An 11,257-nucleotide genomic window follows, 5' to 3' on the forward strand; every position below is an offset into this window, starting at 1 on the left:
GCTTTCTCGACTGGTCTAATCAGCAACATCTACAGCGCTACTTTGCCACTGTGGACATGTCTTCGCAAACCAAATCACCCTAAATGTGCCTGACCTTGCCGGATCGTGGAAGCTGAGCAGACTTGAGTCAAGGGCACACTCGGATGGGAGACTACCTGGGAATGCCACGTCTTGTAGGCCTTGTTCGTCACGTGACCAGGAGATGGTAGCACAGACATATGTTCTTGAATCTATCTGGACAGTAGGCTCTTCCTGAAAAAAAAGAGAATTTTCCTGGGTAATTAAAAATAATTTGTTGAATTTTAAAAAAATTACATGGCCACTTTTTGTATGTTTCCCCTGAATAAAAGTATTTTAACATCCTAAAACATGACGTTTATTACGTGCATGTGAGTATTGGGATTTATATTCAAGAATTGGGCCATTCAGCTCTTGTCGCTGCCTATGCAGTTATGAGGCAGTTTTGGCTGATGAGGATTAATGGATTCTTATGCTCTTTGTTCCCGCTACCTTTGTGTAGGGATTAAAATGAATTGAATTAGCAATTAGAGACAAGATGTGCAAATTACCATGAGCTGCTTTTAATAGTTGATCATATTTATAAAAATGCTATGTGTATATAAACATTATGTGTAAAAAGTACGGTGCGAGGGATAATCAGCCACGATCTGTACACTGCAAGGATGAAGATCTCCACAAGTTGTCGCCATCCTCTACACTCTCACGATGCAGCAACCCATTCCCCTTGTGCACGCTAACCGACTTTGTCACTCCATCCCTACAATGATCTTCCTCCCAGATGTCTTTCCTCCTTTGACTGTCGATTCCATCTTCAGTCTTGACCATCGGGGCCACCATTCCTTCTTGCACTGTTTCCTGCCCCAGCCCACTTTTCATCACGGTCAGGCGACAACGCTGCTGAATAGAGGCGGTGAGGAATCACCCCGAGTGAGGAGCTCGCACCTGGCTCCAATTCCAAATGGCTCACATGGCGGAGCCTAAACAGGCTGAGAGTGAGGTTCGGCAGGTGCAACTCTCTCGTGAAATCAAGGGGTGCTTCTGCACAATGGTGCCTGTCGGGAGATGCGATCCATGGATCATCTCCTGAGATGCCCTGCAGCACCACAATGCACTCCTCAAGATGTGGCAATGCCAACACTAGAAGCGGTGGGCCTGTGCAGAATATTGGGGAAAGACCATAGAGGTTGGATAGGAGACACGACGAAGAAGAGAAGATCATGGTCATATCATGTCTCCCATTTGTGTTTGTTCTTGATCCACGTGTTGTTACAGTGTCCACGTTTCTGAACCACATCACTCTTCATGTTAGCAGACCCCTGGGCACTTTGCAATATAAAAATATAAAGCCTTTGGCTTGATTTATAAAACGTTTTTTTTTTTAAAATAATAGTGGTGTCTGCGTTCTTGTAAGCATCACATCTAGATGTAAGCATCACATCTAACGGCTGTTGATATTTAAACAACTTCTAGGAACAAGAAGTTCAGTATTCACTGATCTCAAGGTGCAGATAGGAACTTAAGGTGTCAACAGTTCCCTTATATATGAAGGCTCAAGACAATGAAGCGCCTTATAAGCAGGAAGAATAAAAAAGGAATACAGTAGTAAGCCAGTGCAGTGATTTGAGAAGCGGAGTACCGTAATGTGTTGTGAACGGCATGAGCAAGTAAGAACTCTGGCATTTTGAATCAGTTGGAGCCGACGTAATTTATAACCAGGAAAGCGAGCAAAAAAAACATCACATGAATCTTAAGTGAGAAATAGCAAAATATAATGAACAGACAACACCTCAGCATCTTTATTAGATAACCTACAACTTCAGAACACTCAAAAAGAAGAATAGTCCAACCACACCAGTCTAAGAAAGCCAGTTAGTCAGTAGTTTGAGGAATATGAAAGTTTATTTTAATTGCGCATTTTACATTTAAATTATGTATGATGGCAAATTCCACTGAGACCTCAGTGTGTGGCTGTGGGTAGGGTTTCTGTGCATGACTGTGCAGGCTGTCACGACTGTTTTTCATCTTTAATTAACCAGTCCAAGACTTTAAGCCACTGCATCGCATGCTTATTCACCAACCTCAATCGCACGATAACTATACATGGCTTTGCATTTCCTTTGTGTTTACTTGGTTTCTTTTAGCGTAATTTTAACACACTACTCCGGTACATATTTCAATTGTGGCCTTCGAGGCATCATAAGAAATCCTGTTTAGACCCACTGCAAATGGCACAACTGAAACTCGCATTATTATTTTCCTTGACACAGACATTGAAACGTGTGCTTTTGTTCACTTCATATATTTTTTGACAGATGTTCGATGGAATGTGTAAAAAAATCGATTGAATTCAGAAATTGTATTTCATAAAAGCTCATGTTTTCATGCAGGCTGTGAACATCACGTGAGAAGCAACAATGCTTATTGGGCTCTTGGTTTATTTAAATCATTATTTTATGACAGTGCCCTGCTGATTAACAAAAATGGACACACACACACACATCAACACTCAAGTGTGTTTTTGCGATGGACAGGGGTCTCATATCTTTTTTTACGTACAAAATAACTGCAGAGCAACCAAGTTTTAATATTGCAAGTCCACAGTCTGTATTGGCATCGAGATTAATTAGGCTTCAGGAGCTATGGGACCCTTTTTGATATTAGCAAACAATGCAAAGCTAATATCCCAACAAGTGCATATCAACAATGAATACAAATACATGTACATCCGTGCAAAGTTGTGATTCGTTACTGACAGCAGTAGGTAAAAACATTAAAGCAAGTTTTACGCTATTTATGGCGGAGCAGTGATGCAGTGATTAGCACACTGTGCTACGAATCTAGCTACTTGTGGCTGTCAATGATGAGCGATATCTGGACCAGTCCCGGGCACCCCCATTCACCAACCCGCACTGGTCTGCATGGTGAAGTATGGTCAACCGACCCCCATGACCGACAAGGCATGGGGAGGCCTTCCCTTAACGGTGGATTGCAGAGAGGTGTACATTTCTATTTTTCCACTGTTTAATGTTCACGAAATATATCGGTGTGGAAAATTTGTCAATGTATGTGAGATAAAAAAAAAAGTCTACTCCATTCACTATTTCAAGAAGCAACTGCCACTGCACGCTCACAAAAGACCTCAGATGAATGGCAAATGCTTTGCGCAGAGAGTTCAGCCAAGGGTCACACACTCACAGCAGCGGTATGCTGCACTGAAGTGATATGGGCTACTCGGTGACCTTAAACATTGACTCATCTGTAGAAGCTAACACCTTCCCCACAACCACTCATGATACCATGGAGGGTTGGCTGTTTGATTACTGGATTGTTGGTAGCTCCATTGTCCTCTCCAGTATGGCATGGAGCAGTGGCGGCTCCTGCAAAATCTCTCAGGGGGGGCAAATGTCTGGATGATTGATAAGGATAAGGTCCACCCATGCAATGGATAAATTAACAGCTTGAGCATGTAAAGGCAACTTCACTTCTTTAATATTAATGAAAAATAAAGTGACTCTTACAATACATCTTGTTTGTTTCTATACTCACTATTATTACAAACCACTCAGTTTCTTTTATTAAAGATTCCACTAGGTGGCGACAAATAATATTGTTGACTGAAACGTGCTTACGTATGATGACGTAAGCACGTTAGTGCGAGCCCTCCCGGAAGCCATAGAGAATGCATTGGAGCGCCCGCCGTTCGAAAAAAAAACATCTTTGAATGTAAGTCTATGGGAACACTCTGGGCGATTTTCAGCCAGAGTGAAATCGCCCAAAAAGAGGCGGTACTCCACAGAACGTGACATGACGCTGATTGGACTATATCCAGAGGCACAGTAACGGCTAGCGTAACTCTGTGGTTGAATGGGATTGGTGGTGCGTCGCCCAATCGCCCTAATGAAGAAACCGTCCCTGGCATGGAGGCCTTTGTGCATTTGTTAATTATGTGCCACTTACCGCAGTACAATTCTTTAGATGTTTTCCTTGCATTTACGTTTTTATGCAATTAATTGTCGATATCAATTTAATGTACCATTATCCTAGGATGTAGTGTGCGTACTAAATTATACTCCATATTATTCGTAATATATGGGTTTTATGTGTCTAATTCATTAAAAATGTTCAATATGAGTATGATGATTATTTTTGTTCATATTAAGCACAGTATATTATCACAATCGTTTATAATATTCACTGTCTACATACAAGTTGTAAATCAATTGTGATTCAGTGCTTCCATTGGAAATATATTGCAATGTAGATGCATAACCTTATCTTTTGCAGTATCACATGCTCATTCTCTGCAGTTGTGGAGCGTACGAATATAAATGCAAATTCTTATTCTGAATGTTTGAATATTTCAACATGTGCCTTTCCAAAGTGAACTCAAAAATGCATTGCTTCTTTACAGCAGGTGAAGGAGCATGTGTGGGTGATGTCAGAGTACACAGTATTATCTGCCAAAAATGCCAGGTATGCTTTTCAGTGCATGACATTACATTACCATGGGTGCACATACTCTGGCTATTTTCCATTTTTGTCCCTCCAACAAATGTCTGAAATGTTTACATGATAATGTTGATGTTATATCACAGTTCAATGCCTCATATGCACCTCCGTATGGTGTGCTGTTGGTGGATCCCTCTGAGAGCCGGGACGATTAATCGATTAAAGTCGATCATTCAACTGGTCGAAAAATCGAGTCCCTTTAGCAATGGTGACTACCCCCCCCCCATATCCTGTCTTTTGAAGGTGGGAACCCCCCTAGAAACCATGCCCAGCGTGTGGTGGGTGATGATTCTGATGTTATCACCACCTCCCATCCAGCGACACACGTGGAAACAGAGGTTTCATCGTTTGTGTAAAACTGTAAATGATTACCTTAAATAATCGGATAGCCCAGCTATTTGTGTCTATCCGTGAAACTAGCTCCTGATGTTCATGCACTTATCGACGGATGCACACAAAAGATGATATGAATTTGCCTCGACTGGACAACCACTATCAAGTGACCCATCCACGAATAAATTGAACAATTATCCATTTACCACCACCTCCATGTAACCTGTCTTTATCCGTGAAAAGGTGTGGATAATAGGAAAAATCGAGGAACAGATAATAGGATTTTTGTGGAACAATTGAAACCAATTTCCGAGTGTTGATTATTTTGTTCTGTACAAGGTATTGTTTCTGTTCAACAATGAACCTAATCCATGTTAACGATATACTGTACTTCTATCATCACAATCGTCATTGTCCATGGTCCATCTACTACTGAATGAAAGTTCCTCCATATGGGTCACCATTCCTCTGTGATTCACTGTGCTGTATTGCCTTTAAAATAAAATACACATATTTCAAATAAAATATTACAATTGTGTTTAGAATGTCATATTATATTTGAATTATTAACTTTTACTGTGGTAGAAATGAACCTGTCTAGTGGAGAAAAATTACTTTAATATTTTGACGAACGTCCCCACCCCAAGCCACTGCTATCCGCCATGGCCCTGTGATGTAACAATCAACCCAGCACCTCCACACGAGCTGATTCTATCGCTCCATCTCTACGGTAGGCGTCCTCTTGGGCACGTTTCCCTCCCTAGGGCGGTCACTCCATCGCTATTATCGACCATCCACAATCATTTATTCAGGCGACCTGTCCCAAGCGCACTTAACTTTATTAACAGACAAAATTATGTCTATAATATGGGAATGTAGTCGAAACCACGTGTCCCCCCCCCCCCCCGTTTCCGAATGGATGCATTGCTTGACATACAATCGAATATTTGCTTTGATTGGATTTACACACATTTCATTGCGTTTGTCTTGTGCAAAAGCACCAAATTATATATCAAAAAGGTTTCATGGATGCTGTATTATGGTTTGTTCACACGGGCTTGCCCTTAGAGAAACACACCCACACAATGCACGGGCACACATTAATTGTGAATAATAATGCGCTTCATAGGAAGCTGTCTGCGTTAACCTTCCAAGTGGAACTCTTCCAAATGTGGCGACTGTACGAGTCTCGTACCGCATTGCTGCTGCTGCTGAATTATTTAAAGCAACGGATGGAGAGTAAAGGCAGTCTCCATTTGTATGTCTCAGCGTAATCCATTTTTTGGTTTTCAAGAAACAGTGTTTAAGATGTTCCCATTATCCCAAGCGAAACGAAGTTTCTGTTCATTACATTTTCCAAAAGGGCAATTTGAAGTGTCAATTTTGCATTTGCGATTATAGAAAAGAAATTAAAACCTTAATATAGTTGTAATATTTTACCCCTTAACATAACGTACAGACAAATATAACTTCAAGTATTCTGAATATAGATTACATAATTTTCCCTTTAAATCCCCTCCATTGTTTAAAATTGTGTTGGACTTATCCTAGATAATGTACAGTACAGTATATTTCATAGCACATTCGCTGTCTAAATGTAGAAGGCAAACAGAAGGATAGGGTAGAGAGGCTGGTCCATGAGCTCTAGAGAGCAAACTGCTGAGCTTACAAGGTGATCCAGATGTCTTGTGACCCTAAATTACATTATCTGAAACATTATTTATTTCAGTAAGGTTGATTTAAAACAGAAATTAACATGCAAAGGAAAAACATGCTAGGGCTCAATTAATTGGGCGATCACACGACACCTGGACCAGATTTTTCTTTGGTAAATGTGATTCTATCGAGGTTTTTTTTTACGTCACGTTTGATTTGCGTTGCTGTGCACATGAAATCTGTAAATGATGAGTAAAGCCCATCGACATAACACAGGCAACTAGTTGTCTATTACGGCTGCTGTGGGTCGATAATATTCGCTCGCATTTATTTTGATGGTGACCAAAGAAAAGAGGACCACAATGCACTTCAAGAAATGTTGATTGCCTTTTTGCATAATGCCCAGAGGCAGTGGTTTTTAAAAACATTTTTTATGGTTTGAAACACTGTGTACATGTTGACCGTAAATAAAAGCTTTAATCATTTAACCCCAATTGTCATATATTTAAAGCAATGATTGATAACTGATGCCTAGAATAATTTAAAGGGCTGCAGAAGAAAAGAAAAACACCAATCATGGATTAGGATGTTCCCTGAGTTTTCAGTAAGTCACCGTTATTTCAGGCTCATGTCACCACAAAGGCTCTGTCTGATTGAATAGTGCTTTTGCAGAGATGCATTATGAATGATGCTTGCCAGTGGTACATCAATGTTTGCATCTGCATTATGCAACAATGTGTTAAATTAAAGGGAAATGACCACTGTAGCATAAATGCCCAATTTTGTGCTATTACCCTCTGCAGCTATATTATTTATTGTTTGCAAATGCCCTTGCTCAGTTTACATTGAATTGTAAATTTTAGTTAATTGTCTGAAAAAAAAAACATTCACACATCTAAATATGTAAGTTTCATCTATTTTATATTATAGTAATACGTTTGTACAGTCATAACTAATCCCCCCCACCAACATTGTATCAATTATAATGTCTAATGTCTCGTCCCACCACCCCCCCCCCCCCCCCCAATAGTATGTCCCGCTTTTCCATTGATGTTTATCGTTTTAGCTTAAATATATTAGAATTGCTTGTAAATTGCATAAATTACACATAACACATGCATGCATATGCACGATTGAATGCATGCGTCGTGAGCATTAGAATACAATTTTGATCGATGAAACGATGCATCATTATATGCCTAATAATCATCGGCTCTGATTTTAGTTTTTTTCAGTTGCTGCCATCTGTCAGGGTCCGGCGAGGCCACGATCCATCTCGCTCCTGCACGTGAGTTGATCCCCATCCTACCGTATCCATGGTCCATGGTGGTCATCCTTTTGGTTAGAATATTGGGCATATTCTCCCCCCCCCCCCCCCCCCACAATTCTCTGTATAAATGTACATATTCGAAAACGTAGTTATTTTTACATTTGCATATATAACAATCGCTTATTTGCCACTAGTTAAACATTTAGTTTGTAAAACAATACCGTGTTATAAAGTCCTGCATAATCGTATAACGTTGCGTGAAGATGCACGAGTCTCGTCATACCGATGGACACATAACGCAGACCCGAGACGTTTCCACTTTGATATATCCTGGGCAAGGTGTTGTCGGTCTCGTATGTCGATATAAAGTGCTTTGGTGTCCGATATTATGGGGAGATGAAGTGTCGTCCCTTTCGGTTGACCTCTCTCACGTGGACCGCTCAAGTTTTCAGCAGAAAGCTTCTTTTTGGATTCCGACATTCGCCGTGCAGTGTTCGTGACACAAGGAAGGCCATCTGCACTGTTTTGCTCTAGCAGCTGGTGGCATTTCAGTTTTCCTTCAATAATACCGTGTCTGACCATGAGATTTTTATAATACTTCTGATGCACGTGTTAGTAAAGTTATTAATCTTGACTTAAAGCTTTCTGGACCGCAATAATTCATATTCTTTGGGTATTTTGGTAAAGTTATGTAGATAGAACAATAAAATAAAAAAAATTAAAATAAAGTGAATAAAAAATAATAATAAAATATCACGACGTTTCTATCGTAACACAAGCAATCGTCATCAGGAAAAAAGAGGAGAAAGCTGCTGAGGTAGGCTGTATTAAAGGTTTGGAATGGGTGTAGCCCAAGGGTCACAAATGAAGAAGAGATTAGCATGCCAATGTAAGAGATTAGCATGTCAATGTAAGAGATTAGCATGTCAATGTAAACGGCGGCTGTATTAGTGTGAACCTGTTAATGTAAAATCAGAGAGTTGAAAATAACTGCTAACATCGGAAGGTAGGATGGAAACATAACAGCCAGTTATGTCTCGGCCTCGCTGTGCGCTGCGTTGCACCGCTAGCTGAGTAGTTAACCTCGCGTTCAATAAACCCTCGGAGCCAGGATGAACGTCCGACTCCAAACGTCATTTATTGAGTTTAACGAGTTAAAACTGGTGAGAAAACACAGATACAGCATCTGTTATAACCCGGAAACACCAACACAATGAACACCACAGCACCAGAACATTGTCCCAGATAACATGTTTCCCAGCAATAGACCCTGGATGGACCAGGCCCCCACACTACCACTGAACAACTACACAAGAGCACAAGCCGCTGCATTGCATAAAGGCACATCGTGTATTCATCACACTGCACCCCAAATGTACAGCATTACACATAACACTAAACTGTGGATGAGATACTTCGTCATCTTTGCTCTCAGGGTCGCAACATAGCCACCTGGGCACAAGTCTTACTCGACCTACTAAATCACAAGTAACATCCACAATAAGGAAAGTTGCAGGCTTCGTTGCTAACTAGGCCTCGTATTTACCACAACAACTTAACAGCACTATAAAGGCATTTACATCACTATAACGGTCATTCCAACATTACAACAGCATTGCCAATATTATAAGAACATAAACAAACTTACAGACAATGCTTCTCAAAGTCCCACGATGGATAACTGCGGCTGGCTTCACTGGGACGCGATGTGTGCCGCCATCTTGAATTATGTGCGTAAGTGCCGACGCCCGCGTGGTTAAGCGGGAATCTTAATTCGCAACTTCCTGGTCACGTCACCAAAACCAGCATCAAAAACAGGAAATTCCTGTGTACATACGCCCCCCCCCCCCCCCATCTGCCGTGAGGCAAAACTCCTGCCGTGAGGCAGAACATAACGTCCTTCCAATGATTGCTCAGTTTGTACCCATCTTCTCGGTTGAAATTGTGTCTGTGTCTATATATCTGGATGGCTTCATGAACGAATCTTTGTTCATAGCCAGTAGGTTTGCATAGTACCTTCGTCTTGGAGAAATTAACCTTTAAAACAGCCTGCCTCAGCAGCTTTCCCCCTCTTTTTTAAATCCTTTATATTAAGTTCGCTTGCTTGCTTGCGTGCTTGCTTGCGTGCTTGCTTGCTTGCTTACGACCGTGCAAATCTTTCGGTCGTTTTTTAACCCACTTCCCGTGATCCAACCGAGCTTACATTTTCCACACAGACTCGTTGTGCGAGACAATTAATGTTCGTGAAAAAAAATTCCCAAAATTTTACACTTTTTAGGTAAAAAAATTGCATTTTACATATATTCAAATAGAACTCATTCATGGCTTTGGCTGAACGTCACAGTGTAAGAGCCCAGAGCGTAACTCCTCCACAGGCCGTGGTGGAGTAGCGCAGTTGGTAGTGCCCTTGCTTCCCATGCCAAAGGTCGTGGGATCGATCCCCGCGTCCTCCACAGGCGAATATATTTTTAAATCCTTTATATTAAGTTCGCTGCCACGCATATAAAGGATTTATAGTTAAAAACTTTGTTTTTACGGGTTATACTTATTTCTCCTGATGACGATTGTTTGTGTTGTGATCGAAACGTCGTGATGTTTTATCTTCTTTTGTATTCACTTTATTTTCATTTTTATTGTTTTATTGTTCTATCTACGTGACTTTACCCAAAGACCCAAAGAATATGAAAAGCTATTGATGTTTTGCTTCATCACGTTATTGGGATTTCATGCCTCTGATCCACGTAGCAGGACAGTACGGTGCTGTGGAAGATGTTTCGCTGGGTTTGCTGACGTGGTATTTGACTTTAAGTTGTTGTTCAGATTTTAAAATGATCCACTGGCCTGCTTCACTCTGACCTTAGCATCATAGGTGACATCTCGGTTCGTGCAAAATGTATTTCCAATTATTTTTTTTGTATTATGTAACTGATCTCCATACAATGAAGTGCTTTTTTGGTGACCGTAAGTTTTAGTGATCACTTAATCGCTTTTCTCGTTGATAAACAAGTAGGCCCAGTTTGAAATAGTTTTATGGTGCATATAATCTGTGCAAATGGAAGCCTTGGGGTGTTCGAGAAATGTATGCAGGAGAGTCCTGCAGTGATTCATAAACTCTAGTCCCCGTGACTTCTTCCTTAACAATATTTTCGCATTTGATGATATCTTGCATTTGTATGCAGACCACGTATCAGTGGACGTATGGAGTGAGTGATACTGTATGTAATTTGCATGTCCCAGTAATTGGGAGACGTTGGGAGAAGTTTAGGGAGGTGGCGTTGTGAGGAGTGGCTTTGAAGACAGCTGCTCCGTTCAATGTGTCACCGTGACTTCGGACAATTTACTGATTCCTTCGCATCAACACGGATGTTCGCAATATTTGTTTAAAAACTGTAATTACGTGGAGTGTGTATGCATGTGCATAATGAGGTGGCAGCAAGCGATGCTATCTCGTCACTGGACGGTCAAGAT

The sequence above is a fragment of the Lampetra planeri genome, chromosome 9 (assembly GCF_965212315.1).
Source record: "Lampetra planeri chromosome 9, kcLamPlan1.2.h2, whole genome shotgun sequence".
Taxonomy (NCBI): Eukaryota; Metazoa; Chordata; class Hyperoartia; order Petromyzontiformes; family Petromyzontidae; genus Lampetra; species Lampetra planeri.